General features: G+C 41.5%; 1 long non-coding RNA gene across 1 annotated transcript in view; it reads right to left on the bottom strand.

Moving 5' to 3' along the window:
- Positions 1–4,129: 4,129 nt before the first annotated feature.
- Positions 4,130–16,264, bottom strand: part of LOC117885698 — a 68,190-nt gene continuing 56,055 nt past the window's right edge. The window contains exons 2-3 of the long non-coding RNA XR_004647814.1: positions 5,547–5,696; positions 4,130–4,226 (exon numbers count right to left, since the gene is read on the bottom strand). This is a non-coding gene — a long non-coding RNA (uncharacterized LOC117885698). The remainder of the gene's footprint in view (positions 4,227–5,546; positions 5,697–16,264) is intronic.

Raw genomic sequence — 16,264 nt, 5'->3', positions numbered from 1 at the left:
ATTGTAATTGAATTAGTTCTACCTGTTCTCCCACAAGGTCTGAATGTTTTTTGTTCTGGTAAGTTACGGAAGAGTTCATATGCATTCTGGTTGGATAAACATGGTCTTGAACTGGTAATACTAAAGGTATTACCCAGAAGTATAGAGATGGAATGAGTGTGTTCATAGTGGAGCTAGTTTACAGTTGTCCTAGGAGCACAGAAGTTCTGGTTTGTTTTAGTTAAGTTCAAAATTGGTGTGCTTAGTTTTCAACTGTTTCTGGTTAGTTCCTATTCCTGGCATTTTTGTGGAGCTTATATTCAACTTGAGTTGCTTCATGGCAGCAAGTATATCCTGGCTCTCTATTGCTAATTTGATTAAAGATATGTATAGTCTGCTATTTAGTGTTTCTGAGCTCCAGCATTAAAGAGATAAGGGAAACAAAAAGTGTGTCAGTGGACTTTAATGGGGACATCAAGGTTAATATCTATCTGTGCTCTTACTCTCTTGCTTCGTACTTCAGAAAAGATCATTTATTGGATGGGACCCAAGTTTGATGTTTAATTAGCAAGGTACCCTTAGCAGCACAGTTCTGCATAGCCTGTCATCTAGAGAGCTAGTAGACAGAATGTCTGTGAAATTCCTCAGCTGGGACCTGAAGCAAAGGTTACTTTATGATCAGCAAAGTCAAGAATACCACGGCATAAGGCTGAGATGATAGAACCTGACAAAAATGACCTTACTCTAGGCCAGCAAAGAGGTAAAAAAAACCTAATTGAACCATTTATTCTGGAACAGGGATATTCAGCCATCAGAAAACCGAACTACACAGAAGATCAGAGAATCTGATTCCTGGCAGTTTCCTCTGACAAATTAAGACAGGAGTCACTCTGTTTCCTATAGTGTTTGGGATTACATAGGGCTGTAGGAAGCTTCTTACAACTTCAAAACAATAACATTAAAGGCAGTTGGCCAGAGAAGCAGAATTTCACATTGGTGTTTTGGTATTGTTGGCAGCCGGGCCGGATTATTGACACCACTGCTCCTGTAGCTGCCTGCAGAGCTGCAGCCAGCATCTCTAGTATTTGTCACTGTCACTTCACAAGTGTTCGGCATTGTTCAGGAAATTGTATGTGTAAAGCAAAACTGCCTGCGACCAACTTCGACAAGGGAGCAGGGATGTGAAGGTGCTTGAAACTGAAACAGAGGTTTTATGTGTCCTATTATGTGCCCTAGCAAGAGTCATAAATAACTGTGACAAGTTTTTTTTTGTTACATGTGAAAGTCCTTGACTGTGCCTCCTGTTTTAGCTCCCCTCTCTCTCTCTGTCATGCACTAGAGCTGCCAAGCTGCATGATGATAGATGGCACTATGCAGCAAATGACAGCCGGATAGATTTTTTAGTTTGTGCTTTAGAGAGAATCAGATATGCTGTATAAAGCAATAAAAAAAGCACACTCACAAGGTGGGTTAAAAATAGCTAGCACAGCAGTAGCTGACTTTGTTGTTTATCAAAAGTTAAACCTCTACATGTAAAGTCCAGGTGATGTGTTAATTTTTCAGACACTGAGGTGTGACTAGAGACTAGAAACCCTAAGAGGAAGAAAATCATGGATTTGTTTCCATATTGTAAGGGAGGGGAAACACACCAACAAAAAACCTGGAAGCAAACACTCCTGAATAATGAGTGTTCCAAACATAAGCTGAAATAGGCCCAATCTTTATAATGTTACAAAGTAAACCCTGGGTCCAAACTAGGAATGTTTGAAAATCTGGATCTGAATGCAAATTTTGAAGAACAAGCCCTTCTTTATATAGTATAACTTGTTTACAAAATCTAAAGGTTAAGGAAGGATGCTCTTGTGTTTAAAGCGTAAGACTATGACCCAGCTCAGATACAGACATCCTCTGACCTTGGGTGAGTCACTGAACCATTCCTTGCCTCAGTTTCTTCCCCTATAAAAAGTGGAAATAATAAGAATTATCTAACAAAGACCAGTGAAATCAAGGGGAGGGAGCCCTTCCAACGGGCTTTGGATTAGGCCCTTTGAGATCCATATTGTATAACAAGCATGATTAGTATGATTTTTTTTATTTGCATCTTTTATAGATTAACTCTAGGAAAACACATTTACCAAAACATTAGGAGACTGATTTTAATCTCACTTATGCTGATACAAATACGTAACTAATTCAGTGACATCCATAGAGATTCATTAGTGTAAATTAAAAGAGATTCACTTATACAAGAGTGTGCACAGAAGGAGTACACGTGAGTATAAATGGGCATATGCAATTACTGCAGTTGCACACAAACTGGATAACTGTGCAAATGCACTTAATTTACATGCAGGGACAGAAACATGGTAACTGCACATAGTGATCCCACAGTAGATTTTCCACACACCGAATATTTTTGAATATCATCCTTAGGCCCCATATTGCCTGAAGAAATTGGATGCATTTGTGAACTCTCCATTTAAACCATCAGTGTTCAAGCTTGGAAGTTGTTCTGCCCTTCTTTCCACTGGATTTTAACTTTACTTGCTTTCCTCTGTGCTTTCTATTGATCTGGATGCCACGTAACAAATGGCCTGGTTTCCCAACCACCTTGGAAATGTCATATAGGAGTCAACAAAAATACTTACTGTATGTTTTATAAAGAATTACAGCTGGCTGTGAATTACTCTGGCTTTCATCTCTGTAAACCTGGTCTGGTTGCCTACTGTATCGATGGATGAGCAGAAGTACCAGAAAATGATTCAATGAGCCAGTGAGTTTCCCAGTTCATGGACATGACAGCCTGAGACGTACTTATTCACTCTGCTTCTCTCTCCTCAGACACTATACTTGAAGTTGCTATGTAATTTAAGAGTGCTCAGTATATCAGATCTCAACTACTTCACACCCCCCCCCCCTTGATTTCTGATGAATCATGGTAGGAAAACTGCAGCTTTAACACTGGAGGATGTGACATAATGCAAAGCAGCACAAGAGGTTTATTAAAAAAATATGTCTGTCAGGCTTTATACTACTAGAAAGGGATCATTTGAATTTTATGCCCATAATTCAAATTTGGGGATAATTCAACACCCAAACAGATACATTTCTAGCTGTATGCAGTCACACGATGTAATATTGGGGGTTGTTTATTACTTACTGGCATGTTGTTATAGCATTATCTCCCCATACTATGCTTAGGGGACAGTTTACATTTCCATAATAAAATCAGTTTTCTATAGGTTTATAATTCAATCAGTTTGCATTTCATCAGGCTGTAACTTGGCATGTGAATTTTTAGCTTGGATACAATTGTTTTGACTAAAAGATTACTTTAAAAGCAATAAAGTAAAACAGCTCAAAGAGAGGGGGTTTTAAAGTAATGTTGTGTCCTCCACCCCACACACCTGCTCTTATCTAACTAAAAATGGCTTAATTTTTCCGGAACCTTGTGGATAGTATAGACCATGGTGCCAGATGGGCGTATGCCGATTTACACCTGCTGAGGATCTGTCCTTATTGTCTTTAGGTATTAAGAAGCAAAGTAAAGTAAGACATTTTAAGACTGAATGGCAGCTATTGTTTATGTAAGAAAATAACAAGAATACATAGCTCTTATGTCCATAAGATAAAAGGCCTATCTACCTTAGGTATTTTTGAGGTGCCCATCACTGTAATCTATAATTACTATTGACATTATGTATTATTTGTGTAGTGCCAGCAAGGGTCTCACAGTGCTTCGCAAATACTAATTCATTAAGGGCCTGAACCATTGAAAGACTCCCATTGACTTCAGCGGATCTTGGATCAGGCTTAGCCTTTCGGGGGGATAGCTAAGTATTACATATTGTACAGAATGAAAAAACAAAAGGACTGACCGGTGACTTACCAATGGCAAGTGCCCGAGACTAGGGTGCCAGAGCCAGCCCTTCCTACCTAGACAGGGCAGCCTCCCGTATACATCCACTGCACTTTTCACAGCCTTTTTACCTGCACCATAAGAGTCCTTCACTAGTCTGTTACGACACCCACGTTGAACCTCTCCAATGGTCAGAAATATTCTATTTCCTCACTACTTTTCATTACGTCAAGATTCCTGGTTCAGGCTGGAAACAGAAGAAAATACCTGAGAGAACCTGATTTTATGCCATTTCCAACCAAACAGACAAGGTGGGTGAATAGTTCAGCTCAGCATGGAAACTTCTCCCAACCTCAGTTCAAAACTATGGATGATTTCCTGTCACCAGCTGAAATACATAATAAATAATAATAATAATAATAATGTCCAAAGAACCACTAGAACAGAAAATAACATGAGTGTAAGGACATTATTCCTCTGCACTGAGATCTTTTGTGTCTGCTTCTAAGGAGCAACTACAATGTTAATTGGAAAAGTCACAGGGGGAAAAAAAAACCAAAGGAACCGCCACACCTTTCTCACTATGCTAAGACCCTATTAGTTCAGTGTAACCATGTAGCTTGCCTCTTAAAGGCTAGAGAGCCTGGGGCTAGCTAACCCTGAGGAGGCACATCTGAGTTGGATCAGGAGAGTCCACTATCAAGAGCAGCAAGAAGTGGGAAAGGCTGCTGCAGGAAAAATCCTGACCTCAGGGGAGTTTGGAGGTCAAAGCCCAATGAGGCTTTTGTAGGAAACCTTAACTGGGTTTGGGTCTGGAGGTCAGAGCCAAAAGGCTAAGCTCCAGGGAGGAAGACTGGCTGTGAGAACAGACTGGGACAGTTGTGATGTTAGAGCTAAGTATGAATGTTTGTGTTGTGGTAACAGGCTTTATTTTGGGATCCGGAGGATTATTTTGAACGGTTTCTGTTATCAAACCAGCCACAGTCGGGGTTGGGAGCGGACAGGAAATCCTGTGTGAAGTTCTTAGGGGGCTCAGAAGAGGGGGAAACAGAGGCAGCGTGCTGCAGAGTGACCTCTGGCCAGGAGGGGGTGCTCAGGAGGCAGCTGACCCCATTACAACCAGGAACATTAAAAAACAAAGAACAAGTTGTTTGTGATTTATTAGGACAGTCTAGTCGGACCCTTCTTATTTGTTTCTAGTTAGTTCAGTCAGCATCTTTGCCCCACGAACCTGGATTTTTTCCATCTGTGTTACTTCATTTTGAAATTTTTATTTATTTATTTATTTAATGAGCACTGATCTGACTCCTTCAGTGTCGGAAGCCCCCAGGGTGATATATGGGTGGAACGGCAGTCTGACCCCCTGAAAATCCTGGATTTTATCAGTTTGTATTAGGCCAGCAGGACCACTCTAAATTTTGCCCGCTGTCTAGAATATCAAGGGGCCAATGATTCCTGCAGCCAACAATCCCTGAAATGTGTGTGTGTGTGTGTGAGTGAGAGAGTGAGTGAGTGATGCAGGTGTGTCCTCTTTTTTCCTGGTCATGCCACCACACAAGAATCCCAGCTAGCCAGTTAAATTGGTTTGATGGTCTCTTTGTGCTACTGGAAAGGAACAAGGGTGCCATAGAAGGGTTGAGAATCTAGCTGCAGGTTTGGAACCTAGATTTAAAACCAGTTCCAATGTTTTAATTAGTACAGCTGATACCTGTTGGAGCGCAGGGAGGAGGAGTGTAGTACGCATGTCTGGCCTGTCCAAAAAATAAGGCATTCACAGGTAATTTCCGGCAATTATCCTTCCATGCCAAAAGAAACCACTTCTTTGAGAAGAGCTTTGTGTCCAGCAATGATTTAGAAACTGCAATGAACAAGTACGAGAAACTCAATATGATGCAAAATGAAACTGTTACAAAGAAGCCAAGATTCTAATTTGACAATATGGAGCTGTTTCAAATGAGCAAATAATAAAACAGCAGCAGCAAATGACCTAGCTGATGTTGGCACACGCTGGTGCCAGTATGAAATGAAAAACGCATCAGCCTAAAATGTCAGCCACCTAATATTGCCCGGTTATCTGGTTTGTATGCAAAGAGGTGGTGGCATTCAGTGGCTATGGTATGGATGGGAGTGAGGAGACTGTGCTCCTGACTGCCACAAACTCCTTGTGCGGCCACATCACTTATGACCATATTTCAAAAGGCAAAAATTGCACTTGCATTTTAATGGCTGAGATTCAACCGTGGGCATCAACCTGACTAGTTGAGCCTCTCACTACACATCCAGATCTGGTACTTTAGGAGCCAAGACCCAGATTTGTGACCATTATTCATTTTTCAGGTGCAAAAATGTACATTTTGTAGGTGCATGACCTGCTCATGGAAAGAACGACCAAATCTTTTAAAAACTTACCCCTTAACCTCTGAGTGCCTCAGTTTTCCTATAAGGAGAATTATACCTAACAAGCAGACTGTTCCTGACATTGCAAGAGGTGTAAAGGGAATTGGAGAGGGAAGGGAACAAAAGAAGCTCTCCCTTTACCCGTGGCTACTGCCCCTCCTCTTCCCTCTTACCATGGAAGAGCCATGTATAAGGGGCGAGGAAGAGTTAGAGCGGGGTATGGCGTTCCCCTGCCCCCACCATGTAGGACTGGCAGAACTGGCCAACCACAGAAGGCAATGCATGCTGCAACCTACTAAGAAGGCATCACCACAAGTACACTCTCCCTATGCACCACAGTGTTCCAGGAGTCTTCTTTTGGAACCCTGAAATGTCCAATTGCCTTAATAGGCACAGCTTGGGCACTACATTTATAAAGCATTTTGAGATCTACAGATGAGGAAAAAAAATGTGCAAAGTATGAGTCATTACTATCTATGCTGAGAGAGAGAGAGAGAGCAATTCACACCAATATATCCTTGCTTGTAGTTTTTATCAGTTAAGGTGATACATGTCTATAATGATAAATTCCCAAGAGTCCGTACAACTATAAAAATCATTGGACCAAATTTTCTGCTGGTGTAACTTCATTGAAATCAAAGGAATTACATCAGAGATTTTGGTCCATTAAATTAAAACTGGATTAACATAGTATTTGGCACCATCTCCATCTCTGATTGTAGCATCTCTGATAGTAATCAGGGCAAAATTTTCGAAAGACAGGCTTTCCTTTTTGTGAGAATTGCTTGGACTTGCAAAATTTGCACCCACATATTTGCACTTGCAGTTGAGTTGAGGGCACAAACCAGGGTACTTATACTTCTAGCTATCTGATTGCAGGTGCTGCTCAGGTAGTTAAAGGCACGTGTCCACCTGTAATTTATTTTGGGGAATCAGAATTGCTGGCACCAATTTTATAGGTACAAATTGTTCCTGCAAAAAAAAAAAAAAAAAAATGTATCCCTCAACATCAAATGCATGTTCTGGACCAAGTCATTCAAAGAGTCAATGGAACTATGCAAATGTACACCAACAGAGAATTTGGGCCCCACAGTTTTGTCTGAAGTTTGAATGCTTTAACTGTGCCTAATTTATCTTTGGTGTAAGTGGGTGTAACTTCCACTAGTACCAGTGAAGTTGTACTCCATTACTCAAGGGCTGAATTTGTCTCTATAAATACGAATCTTCTCCCCAACCTAAAATCCACACCAAACTCACCAATAAAATAATTGTCCTTTCTATTAGTCTTTGTCCAAAACAGGAGTAACTTATGAAACATAGTGAAAACTATACTAGAAAAAAAATCCTGTTAGACAATCTTCCATTATAAGAGACTACTCCAAAGCATCCCTAAATATACAGAAATTCTGATCTTAGTTTACTAATATCAATATGAAGCAAATCTCTAATTCCATGGAGTCACTCCAGTTTCATGTCCATGTAAATGGAATCAGAACCTGGCCTGATGAGTATAGTTCTACTCTGCCATTATTAGAAGACAGTTTCACTTAAGTAAAAGATTTTTTTCAGTGCCTAGCATGACTGCTTATGTCAGGTTGCATTTTATATATACACACAAAAAACAAAACTACGCAGAGCAAAAAACACCACAATACGAAAAAACCCTGGTGAAAATAACACAAGCAAAAATATGTATTTAACTCTTCCACATATATACAAAGTTGCTAGGATACAAGCCAGTGCTTTGCAAACTGGCAGTACAATTACATTTACAAAGAAACTGACAAGGATTGACCTTTGTCTACTCTTTCCTGTCTGCCTTTTACCAGGCATGGAAAAGCCTGGTGGCTTGACAGACAGATTTGATGGGCACATTTCCAGACAGTGTGCTGTCTGGATGGGTGAAGTAGTTGTGCTTTGTGAATCTGCTAAGAACTAAGGAAGCTTTTAAAAAGTGTCTCAGCCATCAGTGCTTAGCTCTTGTAATAATGAAAGGCAGTTTTTTTTCATAACCAGGCTTATATAACATTTGGACGCACAGGATTTCTTCTGCATTTTAAAAACGAAATATTTCTAGTGAATGCCAAATTGAAATGATTCATCAACATATAATTGGATTTCTTTCTAATTAGTACACACATGAAAAATGACCCACATTTGCAAAAGCATGCGTGCAAAACAGCGAGCGTTTCTGGCAAGCCCAGAACTGTACCCAGGCAAGGCTCAATGCACTCTCAGAAGTCGGTGTCGTTGTATATAAATGTACCTATATTTGCACAATATTCCAACTTCAACACAGGCACTGCAAAGGACATGCAAACAACATGCATGCAATTTAGTGTAAACCACGGTGGAAATGTGTGCCATTTTCTATTCATTTTAATAAGTGCAACTTTTGATGGCAGTGACACAAAAACAATTACTTCTGGAAATTGTTTTATGTATGTGCATTTGAAACTACATGGACATTAAAAACAGTCTGTCGAATTAAAGGTTGTGCAATTAATTAAGTGCAAATTCTGTAGAACTGGACCAAAGAGAAAATTCATCAAATGTATGAAATATGACCTATCTTGTCCAAAAGACAAATATGTTTAAACAAAAAATATGAAAATTGATGACAAAATTACTGGTTGCAAAATGCACACAGAGCAAATTTGAGACAGCTGTACTTTGATTCAGCATGGTAGGTTCACCCTTACAGAATTCGTGATTCATTATCTCCACTGTCTTGTACAACTTTTGCTAGTTAATCTCTACTGTAGTCTCCTGTACCTTTGATAGTAAAAGTTCTCCAAAAAAGTAATCTATAGCTGTATATTGAAGGTTTACTGCATGTACAAGAACTCCGATTAAATTTAATATAAATTGGAGATGGGTGCCTTCTCTCAGGCACCTCAACTCTTTGCTTCTGCTGCTGTTACAGTCAATCAATCATTTCCTTCTCTTGTGCATCCTAATACACTCAGGCTGAAATCCTTTGTGCAAGAGGGCTTAAGTTGGACTTAAGTGGTACACATGCCCTGTGGTGGCCCTCTGCACAAAGATGGATTTTCCCCTCTCTGCAGTCAGTATATACATTATGAACATACATGGTGGGCATTAAGGCCCAATTCTACAGCCAGCCTGAGTCCTAGCCTCCTTTTTACAGGAGTGATTTATACCTGTAAAACTCGCATTTCTAACTTTGGATCCCCAAAATGAATTGCACCGCCAATCTATCTTAAAGGCACATGCACTCAGATTTGCTCCTGCAACTCAAATGCACGTATAAAATTCTAGGTGCATGCAAGTTTTGTGGGGGTAAATTGTATTTGTAAAAGGTGAGGAAAGCCATTTGAAAAATGGGCCTGATTCTACTTCATTGTAGTCAAAGGAGATTTTGCAGTTGACTTCAGGAGAGGAGGGGAGGAAGGAGCAGGATCTGTCCTTCAAGCCCAGCAAAACATTTAAAGAAGTGCATAACTTTTAAGCACATGAATAATCCCATTGTCAAGTGAGACAGCTCATGCGCACTGAATTCTTCAATGGCTTAAAGTTATGCATGTGCTTAAAATTTTGCTGGATTGAGCCCTAAGTGTCCTTGCATTGTAATTTCATTCAAATGTTTACATACATGAAGGACCTGTAAAATCTGTGCAATTTCTTAAGAATGCACATTGTGTCTGTCAGAAGATACAACTTCAGCAAACCTTTTCGTGAGGTGTGCATGTGTAATGTACACCAGACATATTGTATTACACGTGCTTGATGATATAAACAGATATAAGGTTTCACAAATCAGAATCAAACTGTAAAGTGGATGGTAAAGAGGAGGCGGACTGGAGGGAACGCTAGGAATACAGCCTGTTATTTTCATATTAAAATGTAATGGTGCCATTAAAGTTAAAACCACTGTTAAACTTGATTGAGTAAATTAGTTAATTAACCATAACATTTAATGCATTCCTCCAAGGCATACCGCGATTCCTCAAGATGCATATATTTTACAGAGTCTCAGTTGTACATTATCCTAACTGTGCATTGTAGTATGATTACACTCATCTCTGAGTGACTTATTATGAGCTCACTTATAAAAGAAGAAACGGAAGGTTGTAGTATTGTTTTGACTTTGGGGTAGATGAAAAAATAGTGGGAAAGGATTCAGACACTTGTTTTCTTGCTGCCAAGAAAGCTCTGATTTTTTTTTTTAAATATAAACTTTAACACAGTCTCTCTCTCTCTTCCACCCCCCTTTCCATTTCTCTAAAATAGCCATATCTGCTACGTTTGATAAACAACATTCAAGTTTGCTTGCTTCTCGACATGAAGGCATCATCCTATTAAGAACATTTTGCATATGACAGCAATTATACTCTTAAATTTTATATAACACCTGTTCTCACAGGGTATCCCAAAGTGTTATATTATTATACAAATTGTGAAACAGATTTTCTGACACATTAGACGTGCACTTGGACACCTAAATCAAGTGCACAAATACCACAATTACACATACAAAATGTTAAATAGTGCATGCAAATGACTGTTTACTGTCATTTTTGCAAGCCATTACCTGATATCCAAGTGTCGTAATTGCATGTGCTAATGATGTATGCCCCGGCATGCCTGGCATGTTTGAAAATCTAGCCATACTATTAATATATGTAGATACAATTATATTAATAAAAACCAAAAACTATACTAAGTGACAGTTAAGGTTGCATCAAGATAAGCCTCAGTCACTCAGTGTCAAAAGCATAAAAATCACAAATGAAGCAAGAAGTCTTCCGCATTCTTTGCCACCTGCAGATGTCACACTCCAAAAGTCCATGAAGCTTTGGCTTCCATCTCCAACACATACCATAAAGCAATACACCTCTAGCTTTATCAAATTCTATCACAAAACCTTAATGGCAACATCATAACATTTTTGTATCAACCTAAGATCTGGGAAGTTAATTTGCTTTAACATAGCTGAAGTCGCCACAAAACCAAAACCCAATAAACATTCGGTTTTGGATTTTTAAATCGCTTTTTTTTTCTTCCCCCCCCACCTTTTTTCCTTCCCCATTTTTGTTTCCTTTTCTTTTCCAGAGGCAACATTGAGATACCATTTTCTGTTCAAAACTGCTTAAGATTGAAAATGTCCTATCAGCTCTAAAATGGGTTAAGGCAGGGGTCGGCAACCTTTCAGAAATGGTGTGCCAAGTCTTCATTTATTCACTCTAATTTAAAGGTTGCGCGTGCCAGTAATACATTTTAATGTTTTTAGAAGGTCTTTTTCTATAAGTTTATAATATAGAACTAAACTATTGTTGTATGTAAAGTAAATAAGGTTTTTTAAATGTTTAAGAAGCTTCATTTAAAATTAAATTAAAATGTAGAGCCCCCCGGACCAGCGGCCAGGACCCGGACAGCGTGAGTGCCACTGAAAATCAGCTCGCATGCCGCCTTCGGTGCCCGTGCCATAGGTTGCCTGCCCCTGGATTAAGGCAATTGAATTTTTGCTGTCCAGTTATAGCAAAGCAGATCATATTGCCTAGTAAAGCACGGATTCTAGTTCAATCAGTGTGTACATAACAGGTGCAATAAGCAGCACTAATGTTAATAGTAAAACTAAACAAACCTAACAAGAAAATTCTGAATAAAGGCTGTCACATAGGTCTGAACTCATGCAATCCTGTACTGGAATCAGACCTTAAAGCAGGGATCGGCAACCTTTGGCATGCGGCTCACCAGGGTAAGCACCCTGGTGGGCCGGGCCGGTTTGTTTACCTGCTGCGTCCGCAGGCTTGGCCGATCGCGGATCCCACTGGCCGCGGTTCGCCGCTCCAGGCCAACGGGGGCTGCGGGAAGCAGTGTGGGCTGAGGGATGTGCCCCCATTGGCCTGGAGCGGCAAACCGTGGCCAGTGGTAGCTGCGATCGGCCGAACCTGCGGACGCGGCAGGTAAACAAACCAGCCCGGCCTGCCACGGTGCTTACCCTGGCAAGCCACGTGCCAAAGGTTGCCGATCCCTGCCTTAAAGCATAGTTTCATAAAAGGATATATGGGGCAGTATTTTTAAAAAGGCAGCCTTCTTTTTGTGGGCTCATTTGCACCCATATGTTTGCACCTGCAACTGAATTACAGAACAGCTCTGGGTACTTGCACCTCCAACTTTGTGATTACAAGTGTAAATTATATGGTTAGATGTCTAAGTGCTCTGATTTGCACCTGTAATTCATTTTGCATGTACAAAACTGCAGGTGTAATTTTTGCAGGTGTAAGTTGCACCAAAAACAGGTGAGATTGGGTCAGCCTCTTAGGAAACTTATCTACAGAGAAAGCTTCCCTTAGGACACTGTAAACACATTGTCCTTTCCTTCTCTATCTCACTGATTTTCTTTTTGTGCAAAATTAAAAATATCCTGTTCAGTTAGGAAATCAGGAAGTGCATTATCCTTGCCAATGAGTGATGCTAACAGTCAAGAATGCTGTGACCTAGTTGCTAGAAACTAAGCAACAGTCAGGTTTGTTTCCACCGCTGAAGTTATCACTCTGTGCCAAATACGTCTTTCCACGAAAGATTCTTTTTAGCATACATCACAAAGAAGTTGCTCGCTATAGCAGCCGTTGACATACTTACGATTCACTGTTTCAATAGAAAACACACATGCAGAGATCGTTTTCAAATAAAGGAGACAAGAATGTAATCTCAAGAAAAAAGATGGAGGAGGGGGAAAAAAAACTCAAACCCCTCCACAAACCCAAAGCGCATGTAAAACCCCCAAATACATAAGTCTGATTTTCTGAAGCCAGAGAGAATTTAAAAAGGAATGATCAAAATTTCCAAACACAACTTTAGAAGGTGACTCTGTAAATCTTGCCTGCGCATCTTTTTGCATGCAGAAAGGCCATTTATTCATGCAACTTAGATAATGAATTTTGAACTTACCTACGTAATTAGTTTGTGTAGCTGCCTGAGTATGTAAATATATATTTTTTTAAATTGGGGAAACAAATAGGAATGGAAAATTTTCAGGCATAATTTTGGATGTTGGTTTGAAAACTTGCCCCATCTTCAAAATGGTAGCAGAGTTAAATGATTGTGACAACATGGCCTAGAACATCACTGATGCAAACTGACTCCAATGACTTTATTCACAAGGCGGTAGACTGAGGCCATGTCTACACTATAAAGTTAAGTTGATTTTATGTAAGTCAACATCGAGCCTCCGATTTAAGCAAGTCAATCTTGCGTGTCCCCACTATGCTCATTGTGTCGGCCGAACGCATCCCCACTAGCAGGGCTTGCATAGACACACGGAGCGCTGCCCTCTGGGTAGCTATCCCACAGTTCATTTAGCGGAGTGGAATTTTGGGTTGGGCTTGCAATGCCTTATGGGGCCGAAACATTTGCACGGGTGGTTAAGAGAACATGGCGTTAGCCTCCCATTATGCACTTACCTCCCTCCCTATGTCCCTGTAATCAACGACAAACAAACCAAGTCTTTTTTGTAAGCCTGGGTTACCCATGCAGATGCCATAGCATGGTAAGCATGAACCCTGCTCAGCTGTACACTGTTGTTAAGTATCAGAGGGGTAGCCGTGTTAGTCTGGATCTGTAAAAAGCAACAGAGAGTCCTGTGGCACCTTTAAGACTAACAGATGTATTGGAGCATAAGCTTTCATGGGTGAATATCCACTTCGTCATGCGTCTGACGAAGTGGGTATTCATCCACGAAAGCTTATGCTCCAATACATCTGTTAGTTTTAAAGGTGCCACAGGACTCTCTGTTGCTTTTTACTGTTGTTAGCATTAAACACCTCACGCCTTATCCTACAGTATTTGCTCAGCCAATACAGGAGCCGCTGCATGGAACTATGTGATGCCCCACAAGCAGCCCTGCTGGAAGCCATGGAGCGGAACAATTTGCAGTTGCTGGTGACAGTCACGCATCACCTTGACATGGTTGAGTGCTACTTCTGGGCCTGGGAAACCAGCACTGACTGGTGAGACAACATCATTATGCAGCTATGGGATGATGAGCAGTGACTGCAGAACTTTCGAATATGTAAGGCCACTTTCCAGGAACTGTGTGAAGAGCTTTCCCCAGCCCTGAAGCGCAGCAATACTAAAATGAGAGCTGCTCGGACAGTGGAGAAGCGAGTGGCAATAGCTCTGTGGTGCTCCATACTATCTGTGAAACTAAGGGAGAAAAGTTTCTGGTGGGGTGAGAGGTTGAGGCAGATTGGCTGCACAAAATTGGCTGCCAGGCAGACACCAGGCCAATAAGAAGAGCACATCGAGGGGCTCCACATCTCCGGGAGGCTTTGAAGACCAGTTTCAGCAGTGATCCACAGTAATGGGACACTTATCTGTGTTGTTCCTTACTAAGCTGTCCCCTTCATTGCATTTTCTCCCCCGTAAACTCCACCCCCCCCCCCACTAGCCACAGTAGGCTGAATGAATAAAGAGCCTTTTCTCCTCAATCCATTAAGTTTTATTATGCACACACACAGAAACAGCAATGAAAATGGGGCAAAAGGGCTAACAACCCGGAGAGGGGGAGGAGGAAGAGAAACGAGGACAGCTTGCTTACAACTGCACTGCAAATCAAAGGTGTGGGAATGGGCACCTTCTGGTCCTTGTTCCCTCTGCTGGTGTTGAGTGCAAGGGATACTGAACTCCCCCCCCCCGCCTCATAGGACGTTTTGGGGAGGAGGATGTGGAACTTGGCAATGATGGCAGCAGGTTCAGCATAGGCTGCAGAGGGACTCTAGCATGCAGCTGCCTTTCTTGAACCTCAACCAGATGTCTCAACATGTCCGATTGCTTCCTCATAATCCTCAGCATCTCTTCCTGCATGGCACGTTCTTGTTCCTGCATGCTCTCCTGTCCATGTCCAGGTTCTTGGACAGTGTAATCCTCCACATACTGAGCTCCGTCTTGTCATTCTCAGAGGCACACATTAACTCATTGAACATATCCTCCCGAGTCTTCTTTTTCCGCCTTCTAATCTGGGAAAGTCTCTGTCCTGGTGTGGAGGATGCGCCAGCCGACAAGGTTTCAGCTCAAAGAATACAAAGCACAAGGGTAGCATTGACAGTGCATACATTGCTTCTGGTGCAAGGTTAATTCTTTTTATATAAAAAAGAAAGACTTCTTAAAGTACTTCCTTGCAAGCTACAACATAATCACAACCGCTGGCTACTGCAAGAGTCAGTTCGCTGCTCCAGCCATGGTGAGTAAGGCCATGAGGCATGGGCAAGAGGTCTTGTGCTGCAGCTTTTGTGAAGGCATCTTTGGGATCACTGGTTGCAACTTCAGAAAAGCCGCCTTTCCCTTAGCAACCTGGCTGGTGCTTGAGGACAGGCACCAGTGTAAAGCCCCCCACATAGTTTGATTTTTCAAAAGCAGCACTGGGAGGTGGGTGGGTGGGGGGGAAGACACAAACAGGAAGCCTCCTCCCCCCTTTTTAAATGCTGGTTGCAATACACAGTGATCCCTTCCAACCACAACCATGGAACGCTTGGGTAAGCATGGTTGTGACACCCAGATTTCACCAAAAAGGGGCAGATTACTTGTTGAATTGTTTGAGGTTTAAGGGCTAGCACTGAAAATTTCCCCCATTTCCCCTAGGTGACCATATGCGATATCACTCTCCTGAGGGTAACAGAGGCGGAAAGGGAGCAGATGCTGAAAGCATTTGGGTACAGACCTGGCCCTTATGCTGCAATGCTGTGTGCCACAATGATGGCAGAAGAGTTAATACTGGAGGGGTGCAGGAAAGTGTCCTACTGTGGTGGACGAAATAAGGCAGCCCTTCCCAGAAACCTTGCAGAGTACCTCCATGAAAGCTTCCTAGAGATCTCCATGGAGGATTCCGTGGCCATCCCTTTGCACATAAACAGTCTTTTTCGGCGAGCACCTTCTGCATAGCTGGAGTGGCCACCAATATCCATTACACCTACTTTTTTATTCAGATTAAACATTAAAAATCCCAGAGGTGCCTTCCCCGGCATCACACTCCACCAGCAATTGGTCCTGTGAAGGGATGGGCTA

The sequence above is a fragment of the Trachemys scripta genome, chromosome 12, assembly GCF_013100865.1.
Source record: "Trachemys scripta elegans isolate TJP31775 chromosome 12, CAS_Tse_1.0, whole genome shotgun sequence".
NCBI lineage: Eukaryota > Metazoa > Chordata > Testudines > Emydidae > Trachemys > Trachemys scripta.
The sequence above is the reverse complement of the archived record's forward strand: the minus strand, read 5'-3'. Positions and strand labels throughout refer to the sequence as shown.